Source organism: Schistocerca americana, chromosome 4, assembly GCF_021461395.2.
Source record: "Schistocerca americana isolate TAMUIC-IGC-003095 chromosome 4, iqSchAmer2.1, whole genome shotgun sequence".
NCBI lineage: Eukaryota > Metazoa > Arthropoda > Insecta > Orthoptera > Acrididae > Schistocerca > Schistocerca americana.
In genome coordinates, this window is record NC_060122.1 from 74583154 (window position 1) to 74603642 (window position 20489).

General features: G+C 43.1%; 1 protein-coding gene and 1 pseudogene across 1 annotated transcript in view; one reads left to right on the forward strand and one right to left on the reverse strand.

The window, feature by feature from the left end:
• Positions 1-20489, forward strand: part of LOC124613270 (macrophage mannose receptor 1-like) — an 83109-nt gene that overhangs the window by 18335 nt on the left and 44285 nt on the right. The gene's annotated exons all lie outside the window — the stretch shown is intronic.
• Positions 8970-9087, reverse strand: LOC124614648 (annotated as a pseudogene).

Sequence of the window (20489 nt, forward strand, 5' to 3'; positions counted from 1 at the left end):
GGATCACTTCATGGTGTTTTTGCGATTCTGTTTTTCTTTCCACTCATTGATTTTAAGTTCAGTCACAGCGTATCTTTTACAGTATATTTATCTGCCGCGTTTGAAACGCATTCCTTTAGAATATTCACAGGGTTTAGTTTTTAAACCATTCAGATACGCCAATGAGCACACCGTTGAGCCAATGAAGATAAAGATTTCCTGACTGGTGTGTCGAGACGTTTAGCTCTGTGTCATATTTCTGTGGGTTGCATCCCGACATTCTCTTCTACCTGTGACTCTTCCTCCTATTTATAGTCTTTCGTAATTGCTAAATTTTAGTTCATTAAGTTGGCGGGTGGCGATGTCTTAGACTCACAGGGTCGTGTTCAGTTTATTTTTATTTAAAGCTGGAGGACGAGTCACAAACCTCATTACAATGTCTTGGAACAGTAATAGCGCACGTAACGTAGCTTGTTATCGTTGTAAATTGTTTAATCACAAGCCCTGTTATTAAGCAAGCTCAGTTTAATTCGGTGAACAAATACTATTTGTTTTTAAGAAGAATTAATTTCAAGCACTCAGAACTGAAAATAAATGTCTTGACACCTTACATTCGTCGTACTCAAGTTTTCACGTCAGATTACACGCTGAAAGTCAGAAGATTGCCGCAATGTAGTCAGTGAAATTCTTCAAATAAATGACAGTGAGCCGATCGCTCTGCGCTGCGATTGGAAGTTAACATTTTCATGAAAATTGTTTAACTGCTGTTGAACTGAGACTGACTTCAAGATTATAGTACCTGCAGTCTAGTATTTTTAGACCAGACAGCCTCAGATGTAAAATCGTAACACTTCAATAATTGCACATATTAAAATCCATAAATAACGATGCTGTTTTATTAGTAAATCGTTCGAAACTAAACTTTCACAAATAAAACTTTTTAATAACAAACATAAATGTAACCAAGATTCTAACTGAAAGAGAGCTAACAGAACGCAAGATACCGCTACGGTCTAAAACTTGTACGTATACTACTAAAAATAAAACACTGAACAACGTAACACCTACTTGTTATTCTGAAGCCTTTAGCTTCCTTGAAATATCTAAATTATTTTACTATATTAATAAACTTATAAATTTCAAACAAAAATTCACATAACTCATTAAATAACTCAAATTAAATAAAAATAAGTATTTCAATTACTATACTACGAGTGGCTTCATAGCCAGAGGGATGAGGTCTAAACTTTATAAGCTAGGCGTTAATTCATCACGGAAGTACTGAAATCCAAGATAGCAGATGCGGAGATATAAAATTTAATATATCCTCTTTTTTTGTTTCATTTACATGCCCCCTCCTGCAAGCATTTGTCTAAACAGGATGACTGTTGGTTAAATCTACGGGTGACTGTGTGTACTGAATCCTATCTGTGTACAATATTACTCTGCTAATGTAGACATTGCGTGGTTACAGCAATTCCTTACATAAACTCTTAGTTGTGGCTCTAGGTGCTCCAGCTGCGGTAGGTATAGCTTCCAGACGCAGTACGAAGTATCATGTGACCTAATTGTGAATTGCGCTTTGGAAATATGCTGTTATCCTAGGTAATGTATGACGTGTTGATATATTGCTTAAGTGTCTCCAAATTTAAGATTGAGAGAAATCTGCTCTATTTGTGTGTGTGTGGATGATTGCTATTACCACGGTGTAATGACACATATTTGTTTCTAATACTCGCCAACGGATCGAAAATTGAATGTAAATAAGTTAGAATTTGGGGTATTTGTGGACCTGAATTTCGCTGCCTCGTAACCACATTACAAGAACATACCCTCCAAAATAATTCACACATGAACGTGTAAAAAAAAGATCAACAGCATATTGTCAAACACTTTCCTTCTAGTTTGTAGTTTAAATAAGCACTACTGTCAGCAACAACGGTATACAGCGCCGTTTTGCAATGTAGATTCAGTCACAGTGCAGTCACCCCGCTATGTAAGTGCACGTCGTGAAACCGCGAGGCGTTGGAATACTAAACACGACACAGACGAGTTGTTGTATGACATTGCCTGGTAACCAAAATTTCTTTCCATTCTAATGAGCACTGGTCCATTAATCCCAACACTTAGATGTGGTGTCTCACATAAATTTTCAGCTGAAGACTATGCGTGATGTGACGTGACCTTGTACTTAGACATATTAGTAAAGCGTTTTCCTTATTATACTGCTGGCTGAGATTCGTCGTATGCGACTTCAATATCTGCATGTTTGTTGGGTTCTACTTGGACTGGTGTGATTTGTAAGTGTGAAATATCATTTCTTTCGCAAAAGAGTTTGAACAGTAGAGAAGAGAATAGTGTCATTGCCTGCAACTAATGCTTTCAGCAGTTCTTCAATGGAGAATTTCATGAGGAAGCCTAAATGGTTTCCATAGACGTTACGACATTTTAATCCCAAATGGAAATTTCAAACAGCTTCGATGGTGATGGCCGATGTGGTGTGTACTGTGTCGTGTCGTGTAGAATGTCTGTATGAATCATGTTATTGTATTAAAGTATTGTAAAGACATGTGTACGCTGTTAAATGTATCACACGAATGTGTTAAAGCTTTTTTGCGTACGGTAAATCTTTGGATGTGGGCTTAGTTTAATACTGTTTGCGTAATATGTTATGTGAAACTTCCAAAATATACACTGAAAGCAGTCTGCGAGGATCTTGAATGTATTAAAACGCAGGTAGCTAGCTTTACCTCTGAAACATCCTTGAAATTTACGCAGCATGCACATATGTATTAGCAGTTGTCTTTGGTGGTAAGTTTCTGTTAATTGTTCATCTGCTTTATCAGAAAATAAATCTCATCTACGCGCACAAACTACAACCACACAGTATTAAACTCTTTCGTGAGTAAAGTTTCTTTCTGCTAGTAAGCTCTCATAGCTATATTTTTACTAAAAATCGAATACAGTTCTTCAGTAAAATATCCACCTATCATGGGTTACGACCCAGTACGAATATCTGCATGTACCATGTCGTAAAATTTGTAACTTCTCTCGATAAATATTTGATTTTTTTTAGTTGATAAAACATCGTCTTTACCGCAGGCTCGATCAGTACTCACAAGCACGAAGTTCTTACATAAAATTCCTTGAAATTAAGCAAAATATCTATCCACACTAAAGGAGTAGTATTAGTATTTTTTAAACAAGTCTGAATTGAATGTTATTAATCAATTAAGAAATATAGTGGAATAACGTTATCGGTCTTAAGATGGCCGACTACAATATGAGGAGCATCTGCACCTCTCTCGCGTTGTTTAAAAGATTCACAGACACTTCTTAAAGCGTACGTTGGTGAGGTTAGCAAATACTACAATAAGAGAGTACTAAATTAGGTAAAATTTCACCTGTTGCTTGAAATTACCAAATTACACTTACAGCACGCTCGAGATACAGCTTCAGAAATAGAATTGGTGACACAAAAATCTCCAAAACATTTGTTCTAAGAATGACAATGATCATAGATATTACTGTCCCGTGTAACAGTTCTTTGTAGGCCATAACACATTTAATTAATATTTTTGGTAATATTTTCGTAAAGAAAGTACGTCTCTATCTGTTTTTGACACTTTATAGTGTGCACAGACGTAATGTGTCCTGCGTATTGCACTTAAAGCTGGAAGAACTTGCACTTTTCTTTATTACATTGTATGAAGACAGATTCCAAATGACGTAACATTTTGTCCGGGGTTTTTCCTGCGACGATGATGTAGTCTCAGTATTCAAGGCGTCATGAAACTTGCTCATTAATTTTTGTATATACCACTGGAACAAACTCGAGGCACTGGTAATATCAGAAGTTAACGTCTTGTATGAGTGTAGACTGAACAGAGTACTTGTGTGTGACGTCATACAACGGTATGTGTAGACAGGCAAGTTTTACGAAGTATATACTGTTATCTAATTTTGTCATCAGTTCTTATAGTTTCTGAATTGGGTACGAATGAACAATGAATTAAGTATTTATTGTTGATTTGAAGTCTCCACAAATTTGTAATTCGCCATTCGGCTTCTGCATTATCACGATTGGCGTTGTCCACTGAATACTGGTTATTGATTCCATAACACAATTCTCGTCAGATACCTGTTTGACCCCCCCCCCCCCCCATGAACCATGGACCTTGCCGTTGGTGGGGAGGCTTGCGTGCCTCAGCGATACAGATAGCCGTACCGTAGGTGCAACCACAACGGAGGGGTATCTGTTGAGAGGCCAGACAAACGTGTGGTTCCTGAAGAGGGGCAGCAGCCTTTTCAGTAGTTGCAAGGGCAACAGTCTGGATGATTGACTGATCTGGCCTTGTAACAATAACCAAAACGGCCTTGCTGTGCTGGTACTGCGAACGGCTGAAAGCAAGGGGAAACTACAGCCGTAATTTTTCCCAAGGCATGCAGCTTTACTGTATGATTACATGATGATGGCGCCCTCTTGGGTAAAATATTCCGGAGGTAAAATAGTCCCCCATTCGGATCTCCGGGCGGGGACTACTCAAGAGGATGTCGTTATCAGGAGAAAGAAAACTGGCGTTCTACGGATCGGAGCGTGGAATGTCAGATCCCTTAATCGGGCAGGTAGGTTAGAAAATTTAAAAAGGGAAATGGATAGGTTGAAGTTAGATATAGTGTGAATTAGTGAAGTTCGGTGGCAGGAGGAACAAGACTTCTGGTCAGGTGAGTACAGGGTTATAAACACAAAATCAAATAGGGGTAATGCAGGAGTAGGTTTAATAATGAATAGGAAAATAGGAATGCGGGTAAGCTACTACAAACAGCATAGGGAACGCATTATTGTGGCCAAGATAGATACGAAGCCCACACCTACTACAGTAGTACAAGTTTATATGCCAACTAGCTCTGCAGATGACGAAGAAATTGAAGAAATGTATGACGAAATAAAAGAAATTATTCAGATAGTGAAGGGAGACGAAAATTTAATAGTCATGGGTGACTGGAATTCGAGTGTAGGAAAAGGGAGAGAAGGAAACATAGTAGGTGAATATGGATTGGGGGACAGAAATGAAAGAGGAAGCCGCCTTGTAGAATTTTGCACAGAGCACAACATAATTATAACTAACACTTGGTTTAAGAATCATGAAAGAAGGTTGTATACATGGAAGAACCCTGGAGATACTAAAAGGTATCAGATAGATTATATAATGGTAAGACAGAGACTTAGGAACCAGGTTTTAAATTGTAAGACATTTCCAGGGGCAGATGTGGACTCTGACCACAATCTATTGGTTATGAACTGTAGATTAAAACTGAAGAAACTGCAAAAAGGTGGGAATTTAAGGAGATGGGACCTAGATAAACTAAAAGAACCAGAGGTTGTACAGAGATTCAGGGAGAGCATAAGGGAGCAATTGACAGGAATGGGGGAAATAAATACAGTAAAAGAAGAATGGGTAGCTTTGAGGGATGAAGTAGTGAAGGCAGCAGAGGATCAAGTAGGTAAAAAGACGAGGGCTAGTAGAAATCCTTGGGTAACAGAAGAAATACTGAATTTAATTGATGAAAGGAGAAAATATAAAAATGCAGTAAGTGAAACAGGCCAAAAGGAATACATATGTCTCAAAAATGAGATCGACAGGAAGTGCAAAATGGCTAAGCAGGGATGGCTAGAGGACAAATGTAAGGATGTAGAGGCCTATCTCACTAGGGGTAAGATAGATACCGCCTACAGGAAAATTAAAGAGACCTTTGGAGATAAGAGAACGACTTGTATGAATATCAAGAGCTCAGATGGAAACCCAGTTCTAAGCAAAGAAGGGAAAGCAGAAAGGTGGAAGGAGTATATAGAGGGTCTATACAAGGGCGATGTTCTTGAGGACAATATGATGGAAATGGAAGAGGATGTAGATGAAGATGAAATGGGAGATATGATACTGCGTGAAGAGTTTGACAGAGCACTGAAAGACCTGAGTCGAAACAAGGCCCCCGGAGTAGACAATATTCCATTGGAACTACTGACGGCCATCGGAGAGCCAGTCCTGACAAAACTCTACCATCTGGTGAGCAAGATGTATGAAACAGGCGAAATACCCTCAGACTTCAAGATGAATATAATAATTCCAATCCCAAAGAAAGCAGGTGTTGACAGATGTGAAAATTACCGAACTATCAGCTTAATAAGTCACAGCTGCAAAATACTAACACGAATTCTTTACAGACGAATGGAAAAACTAGTAGAAGCCAACCTCGGGGAAGATCAGTTTGGATTCCGTAGAAACACTGGAACACGTGAGGCAATACTGACCTTACGACTTATCTTAGAAGAAAGATTAAGGAAAGGCAAACCTACGTTTCTAGCATTTGTAGACTTAGAGAAAGCTTTTGACAATGTTGACTGGTATACTCTCTTTCAAATTCTAAAGGTGGCAGGGGTAAAATACAGGGAGCGAGAGGCTATTTACAATTTGTACAGAAACCAGATGGCAGTTATAAGAGTCGAGGGACATGAAAGGGAAGCAGTGGTTGGGAAGGGAGTAAGACAGGGTTGTAGCCTCTCCCCGATGTTGTTCAATCTGTATATTGAGCAAGCAGTAAAGGAAACAAAAGAAAAATTCGGAATAGGTATTAAAATTCATGGAGAAGAAATAAAAACTTTGAGGTTCGCCGATGACATTGTAATTCTGTCAGAGACAGCAAAGGACTTGGAAGAGCAGTTGAATGGAATGGACAGTGTCTTGAAAGGAGGATATAAGATGAACATCAACAAAAGCAAAACAAGGATAATGGAATGTAGTCTAATTAAGTCGGGTGATGCTGAGGGAATTAGATTAGGAAATGAGGCACTTAAAGTAGTAAAGGAGTTTTGCTATTTGGGGAGCAAAATAACTGATGATGGTCGAAGTAGAGAGGATATAAAATGTAGGCTGGCAATGGCAAGGAAAGCGTTTCTGAAGAAGAGAAATTTGTTAACATCCAGTATTGATTTAAGTGTCAGGAAGTCATTTCTGAAAGTATTTGTATGGAGTGTAGCCATGTATGGAAGTGAAACATGGACGATAAATAGTTTGGACAAGAAGAGAATAGAAGCTTTCGAAATGTGGTGCTACAGAAGAATGCTGAAGATTAGATGGGTAGATCACATAACTAATGAGGAAGTATTGAATAGGATTGGGGAGAAGAGAAGTTTGTGGCACAACTTGACCAGAAGAAGGGATCGGTTGGTAGGACATGTTCTGAGGCATCAAGGGATCACCAATTTAGTATTGGAGGGCAGCGTGGAGGGTAAAAATCGTAGAGGGAGACCAAGAGATGAATACACTAAGCAGATTCAGAAGGATGTAGGTTGCAGTAGGTACTGGGAGATGAAGAGGCTTGCACAGGATAGAGTAGCATGGAGAGCTGCATCAAACCAGTCTCAGGACTGAAGACCACAACAACAACAACAACCTGTTTGACTTTACCCTTTAACGAAAAGAAAATGTTGCGTACTTTACGAAACTTAGGTACAGCATTCGGCTTCATCGTGGTATGTGCCCTGTAATAATCAATGCCACTTGTGTATTCGGCAAAAAAATATCGTTTTGTGGCTACAAAGTTTGTAACTTTTCCGTCGGAATGTCAGTATGAATCTGAGTCGCTCCTACACGAGTAGTGGATCTAAGGCAAGGCCCAGCAAGTTCATTGATTACTGGGAATTTACAACTATGAATCTGGCCTGTTTGATTTCTTGCACGCAACATTTCTTATAATAGACCTTTTACTAGTTTCTGTTGGTCGCTGTAACTAAATAGCGAACTCTGAAAGTTATTAATTTTGGTGATCCTAATTTCAGTTACGGCTGTAGGTTGATTATGGAAATTGAAGATCCTCTCTCAGTTTTAAATTGTAATGACACTTGATCAACTGGGAGTGAGGAGAGTGCATACACATTTATTTTGATCGTGAAAGTTTTTTTATTTGTACTTGTTCACTGTGAACATCATTTGAAGTTTTATACTGAATCATTGAATGCCTTATTTCACTGCCTGATTTTGGGGTGTTACGCACTTATGATCCATGTACTGGCTTCTTACAATAATTGCACTGTGCATTTCAAAAGACACAATTTTCTCACGAGTAGTTAACTCCACAGAGTAGAGAAGACTTTAATTTCGCAATGGATGAATTGCTTATGGAATGTACTATGGTCTTCTTATGAAAACTTTTATTTATTTGCCAAGGTTGCTATGTTAACAAATTAATGGATTACCAGTGACGGAAATATAAACTGCTATCTTCAGATCCATAAGAATCTGACACACTAACCTAATGAAACAAGTAAATGGCAAACGTTTCGACCGACTTGCTGCGCCGTTTTCAGGATGGCACACTGCTGAAGAGGACCTTACAATAACGCAGCCCAATTCCCAAAATTATTTTATCCAAAATGACACCGGCCGTGGAGGCCTTCGAACTTAAATTTAACACCTCGTTGCTTACAATTCAGGAAACTAAACCAGAAAGATAAACAAAGCAACTGGAGCCGGTTTGGAGAGGTAAGTTTTGTTCCTGGCAGAAAGAAAACACTTTCTGATAGTCCTCAATTGTATCGATGTAAAATTTCATTCCTTTACAGTGTAGCCTGGGACTAGAAATCATGTAGTCTACATGTACTGTAATCGCTGTGTCGTTACCATTTCCATCAGTGAATATGAACACAATTTGAAAATATGACGATTTATTTTCTGGTAATACAACAGTTTTACTTGCAACTCGCTTCAAATCATTTGTAAACCACAAAGCAAACGGATTAGCTCAAAATATCTTTCTGATGTAGCACTTAAAGCCGCAAGCACTCCGTCTTCAGGTCACTAGTGGTCCATCGGGACTAGTGGTCAGCACACAGCATTCCCGGTCGTTATGACGGTTTTCTTTCATCGGAGCCGCTACTATTCGGTCGAGTAGCTTCTCAATTTGCATCACGAGGCTGAGTGCACCCCGAGAAATGGTAACAGCACATGGCAGCCTGGATGGTCACCCATCCAAGGGCCGGCCACGCCCGACAGCGCTTAACTTCGGTGATCTGATGGGAACCGGTGTATCTACTGCGGCAAGACCGTTGCCACTTAAAGCCACATATACAACGAAAATTCATAGATGAATGACCACTTACTGGTTCACATCTAACTCTATATTACGTTCCAAGTCCTTTGCGAACTCGTTCACATTCGCTTTAGGACGATGATTTAGCTTATGAGGTACCATTTTCTTCAGAATTTGTGTGTTGCCTGGTAATGATGATTATAATTTTACCTTTTGACATCCTGTGACACCTTGGAAGTGTGAAACGAAAATTTCATCGTGCATGTAGTTACTCGGAAACGAATAAATCGAAATTCATGAATGGTACGTTCCTTCAGAGAATATGTCCATAATAGTTCACTAACGGCAGTTCACTAAGGACAGTTATTTGGATGGAAATTTTATTTGATGCTACGTCGAATACGGGGGCAAGTTGACGCAGTTCTTGCGACTGTTTCTACGCTGCCAATCCAGAGTTTCAACTCTGCTGCGAAGAGGCACTTATAGACGTTAAAGACGGGGACTGCGCTGAGAAATGTGAAAAGATAGATAACGACATCCGGTCTGGGAGCACTTCGTTGATAAAAAGCTCCATACAAACCAACGTCCTAAGAGTGCTCCGTTTTTGAGCTATTAACGAAAGAACGTTTTAAAAAGTCGTTACATAACTAATATTCAAAATGTCAATTGCTTTCGTCTGCTCGTGCATGGACGCGTGCTCTTGCATGATGCACCGTGGTGTTCTTTAAAACTCCTCCGCATTACTTTACTGGGTTCCGTAGCAAGTCGTTTAATCGTCTTGGCATTGGGAATGTCTGTCGTATCAACAAATCGATTCGTGTGCCTTATAGATGACAATACCAAGCACTGTGGTTTGAGGAATATGAAAGGCATGGAAATGGCCTAGAACCGCTCGTCCACACCGGCCCGCGGAAGTTTGTGTTTCGAGGTTAAATCTGATCTGACAAGTGAAGATGGAAATAATAATCTCATATTCTTATATAATCAAGGAACAACGTTTATGAGGATGGGAAAGTCATCATGGTAGACACTAGCAACCGGTTAAGAGTGATGTGTGTGCAGGAAAAATAGGCGAGCAGCTAGAAGTGTAGGCCTTCCTAGCCCGTGCAGGGGAGGTGCTAGCGCCGTCCGGAAGGCTGCCCTGTTTATGCGATATTGAAGGGATTGCAGGTGAGTTTTAGGTTGCCTGACGAAACATTGACTCATTAACACGTCACTAGAAGTCCTTGCGTACTTCGTAAACGTTCTGTCATGCTTAAAAGTATCAGAACTACCTGAATGGCGTTCCACCTAATTTGGGTACAGTCCACGATACGGTTGGTTGGTTGTTTTGGGGAAGGAGACCAGACAGCGAGGTCATCGGTCTCATCGGATTAGGGAAGGACGGGGAAGGAAGTCGGCCGTGCCCTTTGGAAGGAACCATCCCGGAATTTGCCTGGAGCGATTTAGGGAAATCACGGAAAAAGGATGGCCGGACGCGGGATTGAACCGTCGTCCTCCCGAATGCGAGTCCAGTAGTCCACGATACGTAGATGTCTTTCAGATCCTTCAGTGCCTTTGCACTACAGTCCTTAGGCTATACAAAATGGCTACCGCCTAAGACCACTAGAGAATACTACTCATAACTACAATCAATCCGTGAGTAAATTAATAGCACGATATTGCTAATACATGAAAGGAAAAAAAGTCGCAACACCCAAAAGTAATTAATGTAGAGTAATGAAATACGGGAATACATTTGTCAAGGCAATATATTCAAGTGATTAACATTGAAAGGTCACAGGTTAACGTAAGTTCGAGTTAAGTCATTGTATATGTAGAATACAGGTTCATTGATAACCTATGTGACAGACAGAATATTGAATGCAAGCATGCAAACGCGTATGCTTTGCGTTGTACAGGAGCCGGATATCAGTTTATGGGATGTAGCTCAATGCCTATTGTACTTAGTCATTCAATATAAGGACGGTTAAAGCTGTGGACGACGCTGGACTTGTCCTCCAGTGATGTCTCATATGTGCTGTATTGGATACGAGTCAGGTGATCGAGCAGGGCCAGGCAATACGTCGATGCTCTGTGGAGCATGTTGGGTTAAAACAGCGGTACGCGAGTGGGCGTTATCCTGTTGGAAAACACCGCCTGGAATGCTGTTCATGAATGACAGCACAACGGGGCGAATCACCGGAGTGATGTACAAATTTGCAGTCAGGGTACATGCGATAATCACGAGAGTGCACCTGTTTCATACGAAATCGCAGCCTAATCGCAGCACCTAATCAGATCGTTAAGTGGGCACAACTAGATGTTAGATATCGAATTTTTTTAAAGAACCGGAAACAAGATGTTGGAGCCTGAATTGACGGTACATTTTCTTTGTCTGACTGTGATTCGAAGCTGGCAGCTACCACCATTGTTTTGCAGCCATGAATAGAAGATAAATAGCGATTGTTTTTCCTTTAGTCTCCAGATGTGCATATACTAGCGGATGAAATGAAATGATTAGTATTTTAGTGCCCGACAAGAACTCGAACATAGGTAGGTGCATTTCCTGGCGTCCTGGAGGCGTTTGTGATCTTGGAGAAAACAACGAAATTATGGAACTATCGTTCCTAGGGGATCATATCCCCCAAGAAAGGGGAGATATGAATTCGCATCTCAGTGCAAAACCAAAACTTGCGGTGTTTCATGTACAAATAAAGTAAGAAATAAGTGCTCTTGACATATGTCGATTGGTTTGTTTTGTAAAATAAAATTTCTAGTGTAGTGGTGACACAGTTTGGGTTTGCTGCGATTTCCACTTCTCCCATGGCGCAACCTCAACTGATTCTACCCCAGTCGCTTGTGAGGGACATGTTCAATGTGGGTTCTGAACCACGGAGCAATCCGACGTCATTTACTTGACTTTATCAGAACTCAAAGTGGTCTGGTTTTGTGTGATAAAAACACGACGTGTAACAGGTGTACTAAACAGACTGCCTACAGTATGCTTGTGCGTCCTGTGTCCTGTACTAGAGTACCATTCTGCTGTATGGGATCCTTTTTTTTTTGTCATCGGTCTTCTGGCTGGTTTGATGCGGCCTGCCATGATCTACTCTCCTGTGTCAGCCTCTTCATCTCAGAGTAGCACTTGACTTGCAACCTACGTCCTCAATTGTTTGCTGGATATATTCCAATTCCTGTCTTTATCCTGTACAGCTCCCTCTAATACCATGAAAGTGAACACCTTAACAGGTGTCCTATCGTCCTGTCCCTTCTCCTTGTCAGTGTTTTCCACATACCGCTTTCCTCTCCGATTCTGCGCAGAGCATTCTCATTCCTTACCTTATCTGTCCACCTAATTTTCAACATTCGCCTGTAGCACAACAACTAAAACGCTTCGATTCTATTCTGTTCCGATTTTCCAACAGTCCATGTTTCACTACCATACAATGCTGTACTCCAAACGTACATTCTCAGAAATTTCTTCCTCAAATTAATGCCTATTTTTCATAGTGTCAGATTACTCTTGGCCAGGAATGCCCTTTTTGCTGGTGCTAATCTGCTTTTGATGTCCTCCTTGCTCCGTCCGTGATTGGTTATTTTGCTGCCTAGGTAACAAAATTCCTTAACTTCATCTGCCTTGTGTCCATCAATATTGATGCAATGTTTCTCGCTGTTCTCATTTATGCTACTTCGTTGCCTTTCTTCGATTTACCCTGACTCCATACTGTGTAATCATTAGACTGTTCATCCCATTCAGCAGCCCTCCAGGGGGCTCGCACTCTTTGGCTGGATCGTGCTTGCCTACCACAGGGTTCCAACCTTTGCAGCGTTTTTTCCCTTCTGTGCTGCAACTCTATCATCTTGCTAATTTTTCCTCTCCCTTGGGGAACATGTCTAGGATGTTATTGGGAATATTGTGCATTGTCTGACGTAAGAACAGTCTCACCTTTGTTTTTCGCTCCTTTTTCCTTTCTTCGTTTCCCTTCTCTCGTTCCTCCGCTTCGGCGTTTGATGTTCCTCTTTTTCTTCTTCCTCCCTGTGCATTCCTGAAGGCCGACCCACGCATCTGACGCGTAACAGGTGACTGGGTAACGTGTAATTCCCAGCCACAGGTCGAGAGCTAAGGTTCGCACTTGACCCGTTGTACAGGCTAGGCCCAGGGAGGGGTGACTGCCTGAGCTGCAACCTTCCCAAATTGCTGATTGCCCGATTGGTCCCTCAGTCAGATGTTCGGGAGGTATGAGCTGAGATGTGAATAATCACCTAAGGCAGGTGCACCCTCCTCGTGAAGGGAGCCCCCAGTTAGGAGCGCGCCATCAGAGGCGCTGTCAATCATGGGGGATTTTCTCGCGAGGAGTCAGTCATCTTCCCAATTAACGTCTATGAAACGTTAACTTGATGAGGTTAATGATTCGAAGATCCTTCCCACTGCACCACGGGTCCTCGTGGTCTCACGCACTGAAGATGATCGCCACAGTAAATCTGTTTATTATTCAGAAAAATGTTGATGCAGTTGCTGGCCCTGTGAAATCCTGCTCTCTTTTACGGACTGGCACTTTGCTTTTTGAGGCGGCTTCTGATTCTCAAGCTCAACAACTGCTTGCTTCCTCGCTTCTCCACGGCTACCCTGTTCGTTTTGTGATCCATAGAACTTTGAATTCTTCCCGTTGTGTAATTTACACCAGGCTGCTCGACGGTCTAACAGATGCCGAAATTCAATCATACCTGCCTTATGAGGGTGTCATTGCCGTCCATTGTGTAATAAAAAAGGTAGATTCCTCCTTTGTGCCCACCTGCACTCCTTTCCTCACCTTTGACAGAGTGATGCTGCCATCCAAGACCAAAGCTGGCTATGAAATTATCACAATCTTGCCGCACGTTCCGAACCCGATGCGCTGCTACCAGTGTCACCGTTTCAACCTCAATAGAACGTCTTGTTACGCCCAGGCAAATGTGTAACCTGTGGTAGGGATGCACATGAGGGCGATTGTCTACCACCTTCTCCCTGCTGTATCAACTGCAAAGGCGGCCATGCCGCCTCCTCTCGGGATTGTCCCATGTATCTTGGGGAGCAGCCTGTCCAAGAGATTCAGGTGAAGGAAAAGTGCCTTACCCAGTAGCTCGCAAGTTACTGGCTGGTCGCAAACCCTGTGTTCCCTCCTTCTGGCACCTAAAGTTCTGTTGTTGTTACTCCCCCTCCATGAAGGACATGGCCACGCAGACATGTGACCTCAAATTCGGCTCTGAGTTTGTGGATTCGCCCAGTGTCAAGGAGGTATCGTTGTCCCCCTGTCCCGCTGCGCAACAAATTGTCAAACTTTCACGTCAAGGAGCGAAGCCACCAGCTACAAAACCAGTAGGCAGGAAAGGACAGGAGGAGTACTTCCGTGTAGACTTCCTCCGTCCCTCCAGCCAAACAACACCCGAGTCTTCCTCTAACCAGAAAGGCTCGGAGAAGTCCACCAAAGGGAAACGGTCTTCTCCTTCGTCAACTTGAAGATCCTGTTCGATGGCGTCGCCACGTGGGACCTTAGGCTGGCCATCCTCTGTCTCGCCAGTGCGCAACACCAAACGTTTTTCAGCGTTCGACACCACGGACTGACCACACAAGCAAGTCGATGCTTCTGTGGACCCTATGGAACAGGATCCGCCCGCTTATGTGGCCTGTAGAAGCGAATCGACGCCAGCTGTCACTCGGTGGCTGCCGAGTTGACATCTCTACATCTCTTCCTCCTCATGACTGTCCTCCAATAGAACGTTTGCGGCCTTCGGTCCAACAAAGAGGATTTATGGTTGCTTTTAGTATCGTAGCATCCCCTTGTACTCTGCCTTCAGAAAACGAAATTGCGCCCTTACGACCGCTTTGAGCTTACACAATACTTACCAATTCGTTTTGACCTTCCTCCTGAGGTTGGCATTCCATCTCATGGGGGCATCATGTTGCTCATATGTGATGATATTCACAGTCAACCCATCTCCCTGATTACCCGTCTTGAAGCTATTGCAGTTCACCTTTCCCTCCCCTGCCTGACTTTCTCCCTCTGCACCATTTATATACCTCCATTATTTGATGTCACCAGGGCAGACTTCCTTCAGCTTACTGGGCAGCTACCTTCCCCATTTTTGCTACTCGGTGACTTTAATGCACATCATCCCCTTTGGGGTTCTCAGATGTGCCCTCTTGGCAGCCCTTCTTAACCAACTTAACTTCTTCTGCCTTAACAATGCAGCACCCATTTCCCTTTCTGACTCCTCCCACACCTATTCCCATTTGTTCCTATCCTTTTGCAATGCCCAACTTGCCCATTGTCTTGAGTGGTCGAGTCTTTCTGACACCTACTCGAGCGAGCATTTCCCATGCACTCTCCATTTGCTGACTCCTACTCCATTCGTGTGCACACCCAAATGGCAGCTTCACTCCTCCCTGTCGACCTCTGAAGAACAAGATTTCCCCGGTTGTGATGACCAGGTGGACTATCTCACAAACGTTATCCCTACTGCTGCAGAACGTTCCATTCCTCGCACTTCCTCTTTGCCACGTCGTGAGCCGGTCCCTTGGTGAACTGATGCATGCCACGATGCACTTCGTGCATGGAGATATGCTCTCTGTGTTTTTAACCATCATCGTACGATGGCAAACAGCATTCACTATAACCAGATGCGTTCAAAGAGTCATCGCGTTCTTTGGGATAGCAAACGAGCTAGATGGATTTAATTCACTAGTTCTTTTAACAGTTCCACCTCTTCCTCTGTCGTGTGGGCCAACCTCCGACGGCTCCCTGGGACCAAGATCCATTCCCCCATTTCCGGCCTTACTGTAGCAGACGATGTTATTGTGGACCTTATTGCTATCTCCAACAGCTTGGGCCACCATTTTGAGGAAGTTTCAAGCTTTTCCCACTATCATCCCTCCCTCCTCCATCGGAAACGAACGGAGGAGGCTCGGGCGATACCCTTCTCTTCTCTGCATTGTGAGTGCTACAATGCCGCCTTTACTATGAGCGAGCCAGATCATGTTCTCAGTTTATCCAGATCCTCCGCCCCAGGGCTAGACGCCGTACACATTCAGATGTTGCAACACCTTTCTCTTGCAGGCAAGCACGTTCTGATTAACACATACAAGCGCATCTGGGCAGAGAGCACATTTCCCGGACGCTGGCATGAAGCCACCGCCATACCCATATCTAAAAAATCCTTTCTCCCAGCTACGACCCCATCTCTCTTATTAGTTGCGTTTGCAAGGTGGTGGAACGTATGATTCATGCCCGGCTGGTATGGGGGCTCGAGTCTCGCAATTTACTGACGAATGCGCAGTATGGATTTCGAGCACAGCGCTTTGAAGTTGACCATCTCGTTACTTTGTCCACCCATGTCATGAACGTTTTTCAATTTGGAGAAGGCCTACGACACCTGCTGGAGAACAGGTATCCTCCGTACTCTTTACACGTGGAGCTTCCGTGCCCGCGTGCCCTATTTCCTTCATGCGTTTTTACAAGATCGAATTTTCAAGGCGCGTGTAGGTTCCGCCTTATCAGCGGCTTATATCCAGAAAACCGGTGTACCTCAGGGTTCCGTCCTGAGTGTCATCCTCTTTGCTATCGCCATTAAATCTATAATGGCCTGTATCCCACCGGCACCTCCAGCATCACTGGCATCTCCGGATCCCTTTTTCTTGACGATTTTGCCATCTATTGCAGTTCTCCATGGACCTGTCTTACTGAGCGGCGTCTTCATCGGTGTCTTAATCGTCTTTACTCCTGGAACATCGACAATGGCTTTCGCTTTTCCACTGGCGACGCAAGTGGTGTCTCCCCACATCTTTACATATTGGGCCTGTTACCCTTCCGTTCGTTGAAACGACGAAATTCCTGGGGCTCATGCTCGATAGGAAACACTTTTGTTCCTCCGATGTATCTTACCTAGCAGCCCGCTGTACGCGGTTCCTAATGTACTATGTATCCTCAATGGTACTTCCTGGGGTGCCAATCGAACCACCCACCTCCGCTGTACCGATCCCTTGTTTGGTAGAAACTCGATAATGGGTGCTTTGTTTATGCGTCACCACGCGCATCCGTCTTACGCCATCTCAACACTACCCACCATCATGGCATCCGTTTGGCCATGGGCTCCTTTTACACCAGCCCGGTAGAGAGTCTATATGGTGAAGTTGCTGAACTACCCCTGTCCTACCGTCGTGACTTTCTCATCAGCACGTATGCATGCCGTTTGTCAGCCATGCGTGGCAACCAATCCTATGCCTCCTTCTTTGATGATTCCTTTGATCGTCAGTATGGGGCTCGTCCTTCTTCTCTGTTACCTCCTGGAGTCCACTTTCGGCACTTGCTACGGCAGCTTAACTTCATACTACCTGCACCTTTCCCAGTGCGTGTGAACCCTTCACCACCATGGCTTCGTGAAACGGCCAGTGTTAACCTTGGCCTTCATTCACTGCCTAAGGACACTACTCCAGCATTGGTCTATCGCCTTCAGTTTCACGACCTTCGCATGGAACTTCGCGATAGTACCTTTGTATAGACTGATGGGTCCCGGACTGACTGTGGGGTCGGGTGTGCCTTCGTCATTGGCACCCGTGTCTTTCGACATCAGCTTTCGGCACACTAATCAGTATTTACAGCCTTGTATGAGGCCACGGAGTACATCCGGCGACACAGCCTTTTGAATTGTATCGTCTGCTCTGACTTACTCAGTGCCCTTCAAAGTCTATGTGCGCTGTACACAGCCTATCCCTTAGTGCAGCGGGACCAGGAAAACTGTCAACGGCTCACTCTTGGTGGAGTCAGTGTATCGTTTCTGTCTGTTCCTGGTCATGTCGGTCTGCCAGGAAACGAGGCTGCTGACGCTGCTATCAGAGCTGCAGTCCTCGCACCTCCGCCAGCGAGTACGTATATTCCCTCGGTTGATCTGTGTGTTGCTGTCTGTCAGGAGGTGGTGTCCCTTTGACATCGTCAATGTTCCTCCCTTCACGGGAATAAGCTCCGGCTTGCTAAGCCTCTCCCAATGGCTTGGACGACCTCTTCTCGGCCATCTCGCCGGGAGGAGATTATTTAACTCAGCTGCGTATTGGGCACTGCCCTATTAGCCATCGTCATTTGCTAAGTGGCGCTACTCCACCACTTTGTATACATTGCACTCAAGTTTTAAGTGTCTGCCACTTCCTGATGGAATGTCCATTTTTTAACCTTTTACGTTCCCGTTTGGGTTTGCCGTCTGAGTTATCGGCCGTCTTGGCAAATGGCGCGCGGGTTGTCGACAGCGTCTTACTTTTTATCCGCCAAACAATATGGCGAAGGCCACTTCCTTTTTAGTTTTGGACCTCCGTTTCTGTATGGTGTTTTTTTAGCCCTTTTTCCGCATGCCTGTTTCTAGCTGTCTTCTATTATATCAGTTGAGACTGACGTATAGTCGTTCTTCAACTCCTGTCTATCTTCGTGTTCTCTAGTTTTGACTTGGGCGCGTATGATCCCAGTTGTCCTTGGGCCATAAAGCAAAACAAAGCCAATCCATTCAGCAGATCGTGTAATTCTTCTTCACTTTTACACAGGATAGCAAAATCATCAGCGACTCTCATCATTGATATCCTTTCACCTTGAATTTTAATTCCATTTCTGAACCTTTCTTTTATTATCATCATTGCTTCTTCGATGTACAGATTGAAAAGTAGGGGCGAAAGAATACGCCCTAGTCTTACACCCTTTTTAATCCGAGAGCTTCGTTCTTGGTCGTCCACTCATATTATTCCCTTCTGGCTCCTGTACGTATTGTATACTAGCCGTCTTTCCCTATAGCTTACCCCTATTTTTCTCAGAAGTTCGAACATCTTACAACATTTTACATTGTCGAAAGCTTTTTCCAGATTAACAAATACTACGAATTTGTCTTGATTTTTCTGTAGTCTTACTTTCACTATCAACTGCAAAGTCAGAATTGTCTCTCTGGTGCCTTTACCTTTCCTGAAGCCAAACTGATCTTCATACAACGCATCCTCAACTTTCTTTTCCATTCTTCTGTAGATTATTCTTGTCGGCAACTTGGATACATGATCTGTTATGCTGATTGTGCGATAATTCTCGCACCTATCAGCTCTTGCAGTCTTCGGAATTGTGTGGATGATATTTTTTCGAAAGTCAGATGGTGTTTCGCCAGGCTCATACACTCTACACACGAACGTGAATAGCCGTTTTGTTGCAACTACCCCAATGATTTCAGAAATTTTGATGGAATATTATCAGGCCCTCCTGCCCTATTTGATTTCAAGTCCTCCAAAGCTCTTACGTTCTGATTGTAATAATGAATCCCCTGTCTCTTCTAAATCGACTCCCGTTTCTTCTTGTACCACGTTAGAAAAATCTACCATCTCATAGAGGCCTTCAATATACTCTCTCCACCTATCCGCTCTCTACTCTGCTTTTAACAGTGAAATTCCCTTTGCACTCTTAACGTCACCACCTTTGCTTTTAATTTCACCGAAGGCTGTTTTGACTTCTGTGTACGCTGAGTCAGTCGTTTCGACAATCATTTCTTTTTCGATTTCTTCACTTTTTCATGCATCCACCTCGTCTTTGCTTCTCTCCACTTCCTATTTATTTCACTCCTCAGCGACTTTTATTTCTGTATTCCTGAATTTCCCTGAACATTTTTGTACTTTCTCCTTTCATCGATCAATTGAAATATTTCATCTGCTACCCATGGTTTCTTCGCAGTTACCTCCTTTGAAGCTATGTATTTCTTTCCATCTTCTGTGATTGCCCGTCCATTCCTCTTCAACTGTGCTGCCTACTGAGTTAAACCTTGTTGCTGTATCTATAGTCTTAGAGAACTTAAAGCGTGTCTCGTTATCCCATAGTACTTCTGTATCCCACTTCTCTGCGAATTGATTTTTCTGACTAATTTCTTTAACTTCAGCCTAATCTTCATCACCACTACTTTATGATCTGAATCTATATCTGCTCCTAGGTACGCCTTGCAATCCAATATCCAATATCAATCAACTGAAATCTTCCCTTACCATACGGTCTTTTCCTAATTATGTCTCCCCCTCTTGTGAGTCTTGAACAGAGTATTAGCTGTTACTAGCTGACATTTATTACAAACTCAATCAGTCTTCCTCCACTCTTGTTCCTTGTCCCACACCCATATTCTCCTGCCCGTATTCTCCTGTAACCTTCTCTTCTACTCCTTCCCCTAGAACTGCATTAGAGTCCCACATGGTTATTAGACTTTCATCTCCCTTTATGTACTGTGTTACCCTTTCAATATCCTCATATACTTTCTGTATCTCTTCATGTTCAGCTTGCAACATCGGTGAGTATATCTAAACTATCGTTGTCGGTTCAGGTTTGCTGCCGATTCTGACAAGAACAACTCTGTCACTGAACTTACTGTAAAGCAGCTTAACGGTGTGGCAGTGACGATTGTGAATT